The sequence below is a fragment of the Mauremys mutica genome, chromosome 6 (assembly GCF_020497125.1).
Source record: "Mauremys mutica isolate MM-2020 ecotype Southern chromosome 6, ASM2049712v1, whole genome shotgun sequence".
NCBI classification, from domain to species: domain Eukaryota; kingdom Metazoa; phylum Chordata; order Testudines; family Geoemydidae; genus Mauremys; species Mauremys mutica.
In genome coordinates this window covers 18,320,183-18,329,367 of record NC_059077.1, presented here as the reverse complement: position 1 = coordinate 18,329,367, position 9,185 = coordinate 18,320,183, and positions in this window count along the sequence as shown.

The window sequence follows — 9,185 nt, the reverse complement described above, 5'->3', positions numbered from 1 at the left end:
GATTAGACGCGATAAATCGACTCTCGCTGGATTGATCGCTGCCCGTCGATCCAGCGGGTAATGTAGACAAGTTCTAAGTGTTGGCTGGTCACCCATAAATGCTTCTGACGCCTGTGGAAGTGAGGGCATGCAAAGCATAGCAGTTCAGGCCCAATGTTTTATGCCTATAAACATATTTCTTAAAGCTAAATTATAAACAGCATGCACAGCATTACCTAGGTTATTTAAGTGCTAAGACTCACTTTCTGTTGCTTACACCTTTCTCAGTGTTTTCCTTTTTCAGCTGTCATTTAGAAAACATGCTCACAGGTAGTGGATTTTTTTTTCTTTAAGTTTTATTTAGAAAACAGCTCAACCATTTTCAAGCATGGAAGGAGTGGGAAAAATACAATATTTCTGCTAAGAAGAAAAAAGTGACTTTAAAAACAAAAGCTCTAGCATCTCAGAGGAAAGTGTTTGAAACTTGAAATTTGGCAGGGACCTAGACCCAAGATAGTTCTTCCAATGATCTAGTGAAAAATCAAATTTGATTTGGTCATGTTAGAAAGGTTTAAAAATTAGCTGTATTCAAAGTCACTGGATTATATTAATTGACAAAATTAACACTAGCCAATTGAGAGGACGTATGCATATGCATGTAAGAAAGTAGGGCTCTCAAAGAGGTTTACCTCTTGCCATGTAATTAGTCAGGATACTTTCAGAAAGAGGTTGGCCTTTGAAGATTTGGCCCCTGCACTTCCATCTGATAAATAAAGGTGTATATGAAATGAGAGCAATAACGCTGCCTCTTGGCTGCACTTATTGTAAATACAGCTTGGTTTGCTGTTGGCTAGGAAATAGCTGAACATACAAGAATTTTTTTTTGTTCATTTGGCTTTTTCCAAGTTGAAAATTTCCATTAATAAACACCCGCATTAATAGAATGTTAAGGTTGCAAAGCTGAAGCACTCAAAGGTCAGAAAATAACAAAAGTTAAGGTTGAAAACCTCTCGTCTACAGAAATGAACATGGAATTGGAAGCCTTGAAATCCTCTTTTCCAACTCTGCTCCTGAAAGTAAATTGCTGTTTGGCTGAAGGTGCGTCACTTAACCCTTTTGTTTGTCAGTTTATCAATCTGCATAACAAAGATAATCTTTACAGGGATATGGTGAGAATTAATTAATTAACGTTTGGGCAGAAATAAACTAGTTAAAGTGTTAGTGGTATGATGCTATAATACTGTCTAGCATTGTTAGCAACGTGTGTGTGTGCAAATTTAGAATGCGCAAACACAAGGCATGTGCACACAAATGTTGCTGGCACAATGTGCTCCTAATCTGGCCCCACAATAATTTGCATTTAGTGTTACATCTGAGTACTCGGGTGTATCTCTGTTTAGAATACGTGGTGCCCAACTACCATAGTAACATATGGATGATAAGTGGGTACACTAATACAAAATCAGAGACAACATTTTAAAAAAATGTGGTATCTTTGGAACAAATCTAAACTGAGATAGTAGAATCATAGAAACTAGAGCTAGTAAAATCCAGTCCAGTAATTTAGTTAACCTCATGACTATTGCATTATTTATCTGTTATTGGCATAGCACCAGCATGGTGCTAAGTACAAGGCTGACTCTCATGTTATAGTGTCAAGGGCTTTCTCTTGTCCAGCTAAGTGAGTCAAACAATGAGGCTTCTTCTTCCTTTGGGAACTTTTGTACCGTTTAACAGATCTCAGACTTAGAAATGTTTCCTGACAATCACTTGGTAATTTCTATTGCTTAATTTCACCCAATTACCCCTGGCTACACCCTCTCAAAGTAACCCAAAAAGTTCCTGCCCCTTCTTGCTGTTTCCAACCATCAATGACTGAAGCAAAGTGGGGATGCCATTCTTCAGCTATATTACTGGAAATTGCTACATTTAAAATATTTCTTGAGGCAAGAAATTCCAAGGGGTTGTAATCATTAGATTGTTTCACTTCTGAGACCAAGAAACAGACTCCATGCTTTCATATTTCAGCAAGAATTATTTCAAGTTTATTCCCGTTCTTGCCCTACTTGCTCTGTGGTCACTGATTCATTTGCACAGTCCTGCTTATATGATCAGATGGATCTCTGCAACATGAGCTGTTTTTTAAGCTTTTAAAAAAACACTATGTAGTAATCTGGTGTTAATCAGATTGTAGTCAGATGTGCCTCCTATAAAGCAATATGTATGTAAGACTAGGAAGTCTTATTACAACATTGGAGGATGGGTGAAATATTCTGTTGTATTTTTACATTGCAAATTATTTGGCATATAACTTGTCATTTGAAGAAATATCTTGCCTCAGTATGGTTCTGATCTATGAAAGGTTCAATCCTTCTCCCACTAAAGCCAATGGGAGGTTTGATATAGACTTCATCTGGAATAGATTTGGACCTTAACCTATTGAGCAGTGGGAGACCCATAAACCTAGCATCAAAGAGCTTCCCTGGCTATATTAGTGAGAAAACAAAGCACAGATTTCTGGCTGATGTCTTGTTTTATTTATCAGCGCTCTGGTATCTCTGCAGAAATGCAAATACTCCAAACCTATATCTACACTTATTAACAGTTACCTTTTCTAGCTAGTAAAGTGGGTTTCAGCTGCCAAAGGACAGCTGGATGCAGAGTGGTCTGACTTCACAGGAACCAGGATCCAATTTATCATGGTAACACCTTCTTCCTCTGCATGTCTCCTCAGTGAAAGGATTCAGAGGATTCTCCCTCTTGGGTTATACTGAATCAGTCATAGCCAGGGCAAAACCTTCCCTTGTTGAAACATTCATTTTTTAACCTTCGTTGTAGTTGCCTTTGATGGTTTTCCTTTGAAAGCTTAAGTATTGAGTAAGACTAAACAACTGAACTTCACATTACATCACCAACTAAAATGGGTGGGGTGACAACTCCATATCTCCTGGTGACTAATATTTACTCCGAGCCCATAAAGCATACTTTCAATGTAAATGCATTATTCCTTAAATCAGGGGTCGGCAACCTTTCAGAAGCGGTGTGCCGAGTCTTCATTTATTCACTCTAATTTAAGGTTTCGCATGCCAGTAACACATTTTAATGTTTTAGAAGGTCTCTTTCTATAAGTCTATAACACATAACTAAACTATTGTTGTATGTAAAGTAAATAAGGTTTTTAAAATATTTAAAAAATCTTCATATAAAATTAAATTAACATGCAGAGCCCTCGGACCAGTGGCCAGGACCCGGGTAGTGTGAGTGCCACTGAAAATCATCTTGCGTGCCGCCTTCGGCACCTGTGATGATTTTGCCTACCCCTGCCTTAAATATTACCCATAAATACCCATAAATCTCTAACAAGTGATGAGATTTCTGTAGCTACATTACTCATTGTGGATAAATATCTTGTAAGATGTGTTTGGTGTAATGGGTTTGTCAGGTTGGAGGTTGCAAAGAATGGGGGATCCTTTGCCAAAGGGTCTCTATGTCACAGTATTGCCATGCTTTCTTTATCACAGAAACCCTACTCCTTCCATTACGTGTCCTCTGTTCATCATCTGAATTGTACTGAGTTTTTTAGTTAGCTCATAAGGTCTTCAGGGCAGGGGGCTGTATGTTCCTCTGTGTTCTGTACAAGGCTGATCACACTTATACTGGTCAAAAATAACCATTCTGGTTTGATCTTAACTTTTGCCCTGTCTAAGGTGCAAATCCACCCCATCCCTTATGCGTGCACAATGCCTGTTAGGTAGCAGGTCCACCTGTATGTTAGAAGGAGAGAAAAGAGGGGGCAGAATGTAGGAAAATCATTGTGTGGGGGGGGGGGTCTCTGCACATATTGGAGATAAGCCTTTTGAGGCTCCATCCGTGATAGTGTAGGGGGATGTTTGCAGGGCATGATGTGAATGGCCCATGGAAGGGGCAAGCACAGTGGATCCATGACTTATATGGGTTCACCTGCAACTCCCTCCTCCCCAACACATACCCCTCTTAGAATAGGGTAGGGTAAGGTGCAGAAGACTTGAGGCTACCATTTTGGAGGACATGGGGGGAAAGATTCTGTATTCTTAGCATCTGTGGAAATCTCCTCTGTGCCACCCAGATAGGGCCTGAGCCAAAGCCCATTGAAGTCAGTGAGAATCATTCCATTGGCTTCAATGGGTATGATCCGGCCCCTACTCTGCGTGTGTGCAGTAGCCCACGTTTGGCCTTTAGGTGGCAGGATGGCAGACGTTTTGGCTAATTGACACAGACCATCCTAGAGGCTTATACTGTATAACGGGCCTTTGACACAGTAGACTAGAGAGCTAAAGGAGGCTGGCTTTTCTAAAAGCTGACTTGCAAAAAATTCCTGGATTAAGACCATCTTGGGTTTGGCTGCTTCAGCTCGTTTCCAGCAACCATTAGAAATACACTGTTCAGTGCATAAAATGTCCCTCTATATGACAATGTACATGGTTCGTTGATAACTCTATGATTCCATTAAGTGACAAAATCACCCCTCAACTCTTAAAAATTGCATATCACTGCTTTACTGCGAGGCTGTGTAGTCCAGGGGCAAGAGACCTGGGTGTCCATTCCCAGCTCTGCTGCTGACACATGGTGTAACCGTGAGCAAGCCACTTTTTGTCTCTTTGTGTCACACTTTCCTCATCTGCAAAATGGGGGAAATACCCTCTTTTGCAAAAAACTTTGTAACTGATACATGGAAAGTTGTATGGACTATGATTACTATTACTCTACACTGGCTTTAGTGTGCACTGTATGTATATAAGCTTATTGCAAAGTGGTATATCTACTATAGTTTATAGTTACAAATAATTTGGAGAATGATATTAATGTATTCAGTGGCCACCAATTCTTCTCTCTTTGCATCCTTTACAGTGACAGTAGCTGCCATGTCTATATTATTTGTTCTTTCAGTAAAAAGAAGTAAACAGGTATTATATGCATGGAAGAAACCCACTGTTAAATCTTTCTTGCCACTAACAGAAAATCACCAATTAAATTTGGTCCTACTTGTTACAAGAAATCTGCCCAAAATGTCCCCATGTCACAAAGATAAGCACAGCATGAACACTATCATAACACAACTTTGCTACAGATGTGTTGGGGAGCGCTCAGATACTTACGGAAATGTGCTAAATAACTGTAAGCTTGAGATTCAAAGAAGTCTAAAGAGGATTAAACCATCTGATATAGGCCAGAACTACTTTGCTGTTGTTGTTTTAACTTTGTCAAAACAGTGAGTCATTAGAAGGATTCCTGATAAATGCCCTGCCCTCCTTATGTATGAAGAGAAAGATGATGCTAAACACTAAGCAGACAGCTTGTGCTACCTTTAACTAGTGATGCATTTTCTAAAGTGAATCGATCAAATTGCTAGTGGGTTAGGCTGAGCATTTGCTATCTAGGGCAAGCTAAACACAGAGAAAAGCTTAATAGACTGACTAATCCATAGAATTTTTACAAATACGCTTTTTTCCCCCTGCAAGCTGTTGATCCTAAACTGCATAATACCACCTTGTCTGTTGTTTCATGTGGTGAAGCCGAGAACCACAAAGTCGAACGTGGCTGCCTTCATGTTGTGCCAGTTTTTTGCTGCTCTTTGAAACATTGAGCATATAGGAACAGGGGCCAAATGCTATCATGTAAAGAATGTCAGGTGTTTAATAGGAAGCAGGGATGATGAACAATTGCACTAGAGTCCATTACACTAGCTCAGCGGTTCTCTAACTTCATTGCACTGCAACCCCCTTCTGACAACAACAATTACTATATGACCTCAGGAGGGAGGGCCAAAGCCCGAGCCGCCCCCCCCCCCCCAGGTGTGTGTGTGGGGGGGAAAGCCAAGGTCTGAGCTGCACCGTCCTGGGTCGAGGAGCCAAAGCTGAAACCCAATGGCTTCAGCCCCAGATGGGAGGAACCTGTAACCTGAGCCCTGCCACCCAGAGCTGAAGTCCTTGGGCTTCAGCTTAGACCCTCGGCTGTGGGGCTCGGGCTCAGGCTTCAGCTTCAGACCTGGGCTGCAGCAAATCTAACGCCAGACTCGGCGACCCCATTAAAATGGAGTCACGACCCACTTTGGGGTCCTGACTCCCAGTTTGAGAACGGCTGCACTACATGTGTTTTGGGGCAGTTTCCACCTTAGAGAGTTGAAACATTTCGGTGACGTTTCTAGATTATTTGGACTGTTTGCGCTGCCGTTTTATAAACTGGGTGTAGTGTTGCTTTTTTACAGAGTGTACCCCGAATGAATTCAGTGCTGAAGTATTTGTTATGGCATTACCAACCAATCCATTCAGATGGCACTGAGGTAGTTAAAATCTATGGGTGACTGGGCCAAAAGGATCCAACCCTGTTGCAAAGTGCTGATCTCCCTCCACTCCCATTCAAGGCAAGAGACTGAACCCACAGGAACATGATCTAACAAGCCTTAGCGTATCTGCAGATTGTACCCGGGCCTCATGCTATTTTCATTACATGATTCTTGAGTGTAAATACCTGAGGATAGAGCTGAACCCATGGGGACCACGGTGCACTCGCTCTTTGCCCGCCTCTTGAACTGGGCCCTTAACTTCTCTGCTGCTTTATTTCTTCAGGATCGCAAAAGCTATTAACAAGATTATGGCCATGCACTTGCTAAATGTCATTGTTTTAAATCACCGCCAATGAGTGCAAAAACCTCATGAAATTAGAGCCCTCTTAGTTTTTGAGGAATATTCTCGTGCAACCAAAGAAACCTTACACTGATTTCCTTTAGCCAACCTGGTAGAAAATGAATATACATTTTTAAAAAATCAACCTTTTCCTCAAATGGAGACCTCTGACAGTAGGTTTCCTCTGAACCCATCCTTCTTCTCACCTAGTTATATACCCGCCCCCCCCCCCACCCAAAACAGAGTTCATAATTAGAGTGCTTGACACAACCTTAACTCTAGCAGTGAGACTGGCAAAGGCAAAATCAGTGACATCCAGAAGGAAGAAAGCCTGACCACGAGCTGTTGTGTGACTATTGTATGCTGTAAGCCAACAGGGGAGCCAGAAAAGTGGGCAGCTATTATCCTCCCCCCCGACACACACATGCACACACACACAGTGCTGTTGCTGGAGAAAGGCATGCCAAAGCTTGGCATCTGGGTTCTGCAGCTGTCAAGCCTGCCCCACGAGTGACCACAGCAGTTGGATTCAAACTGGAAGCAGATAAAGGAGAAACAGCAGGAGGAGGATGGAGAGGATCACATGCAACACCATAATCAACAGGAATGGTGTCGTGCCAAATGAGAATGTAAATGACTTCATGTTCCACACGGTGTTGGATTGGGCTGCTATTTTAAAGTGGTTTTATAAAACAAACAAACCCCAAAGCTGTACCACGGCACTCTCCATTTTGCACCCATCAGGTGGAGTTTCTCTTGCTTTTGACTCACTTCTGCCCTTCTTGGTTCTGCCTCTTTTTATTATTAGTGTTCCTTATGTACAAGAGAGATTTTTTTCATGTCTGTTAAAAAATGTATGCCCCTCCAGCAGCATTTCCATGTTATTTAGCACCTATCATCTCAGGAAAACCCCAAGATGTTTTCCCAGTTCCTCTACATGCCTACAGCACTACTAAAATGCAGCTGCTTCTGGAGTAGTGGGTGGAGCTAGGCTGAGAACCAGCACACAACAGAGAACAAGTGGGTTATTAGGAGAAAATGTTGGTCAAGGCTGCAAGACAAACCCCTGACTCTACTTGTACAAAAGTGGCATAAGCCCCATAGTGTCCACACAGAGCAGAGGAAACCTTAATTTCTTCTTCGAATGATTGCTCATAACCATTCAGCTTAGGTGTGTGGGCTCACCACATGCACCGGTGCCGCAAGTTTTTCCCTCAGCAGTATCCATAGGGGATCAGCTCCGGAGCCCTCTGGAGTGGCACGCACATGTCGCAGTATATAGGGCGCCACCGGTCCCCGCATCCTCAGATCCTTCTTGCCGCCAGTGACGGTGCTGGAACTGTTGCTGCTTCAATTAATGCTGCAGATGCTCATTTGTACGAACTAGTTATCTTTTGTATTATACAGTATATAGTTTTCTATTGGTGTTTATAAATCCCTTAGCTATAGTTGGAGAGTTTGTATGTCCCGAACAGGACTTTGCCTCAGGACGAGGCATGCCCCGGTCCCCAGGCTTTAAGTCCTGTGATCGCTGCAAGAGGCCCATGCCCATTAGTGATCCACATAGCAGTTGTCTGCGTTGCTTGGGCGAAGGACATATTAGTGAGAAGTGCAACATTTGCAAGTCCTTCAAGCCAAGGACTAAGAAGGAACGCGATGTTAATTTAAGAGGGCTCCTTATGGAGTCAGCCCTCGCCCCGGCAGCGGAGCAGCGCTCCAACTCGGCACCGAGCACCGTAACCTCGGTATGCAGCGCCCCACCAGCCCTTGTCCATGGCTCTGACCAAGAAGCCCAAGAAGGTGGGACAAGGCCAGTCCCCAACCTCCTGCAAGGGAAAGGATAAGACGGGGTGTGAGCAAGGTCTCATTCCGGTCAACTCTTTACCCATGTCGGGATCTCAGGCCCACATTCTGGGGGAGTGATGTAGCCCAACATGCTCCCTGCCGGCTACCCCAGATAGTGGCATAGGCCACCGTCAGCTCTGGGTGCCATCCACATCGGAGGCCCTGCAGGCAACGCAGGAGTTCTTTTCCCTCTCAGTGCCACCTGCGCTGACTCCTGCACTTCTCCGGGCATGGGGTAAACCCGCGTTCAGACAGCTTTGGTCCCTATCATTGCGGGGGACATCCTACCAGTGCTCACCCTCCCATAGCCATCTGACCGCAATAGGCAGACACAGTGAAGCCCTATATGGTCCCCAGACCTTGGACACGGGCAGAGAGGCTCAAGGCACTGCCAGTCACCGGGTGCAGATCTTTGGAGGCGTGTGCCCCCTGGCAGGAGTACTGGTCCCAGCACCCAGTATCTCCAAGACCGCTGTACCGCCCCAGGGACTCGTTGAGGGATCAATGGTACCATTCCTTGGACTGTCGCCAATCCCTAGGAAGGCACCACCACATGTGGGCACTTCCCGGCACCGGGCCCACTCCCGCTCCCAGTCCCTCTCCCCATCCTGGTACCACTCGTCAAGCATGAGATGTAGATTGCCAGCTCCAAGCCATTGCGGATCCATCAAGCGTCACTGGTCCCTAAGACCCCACTCC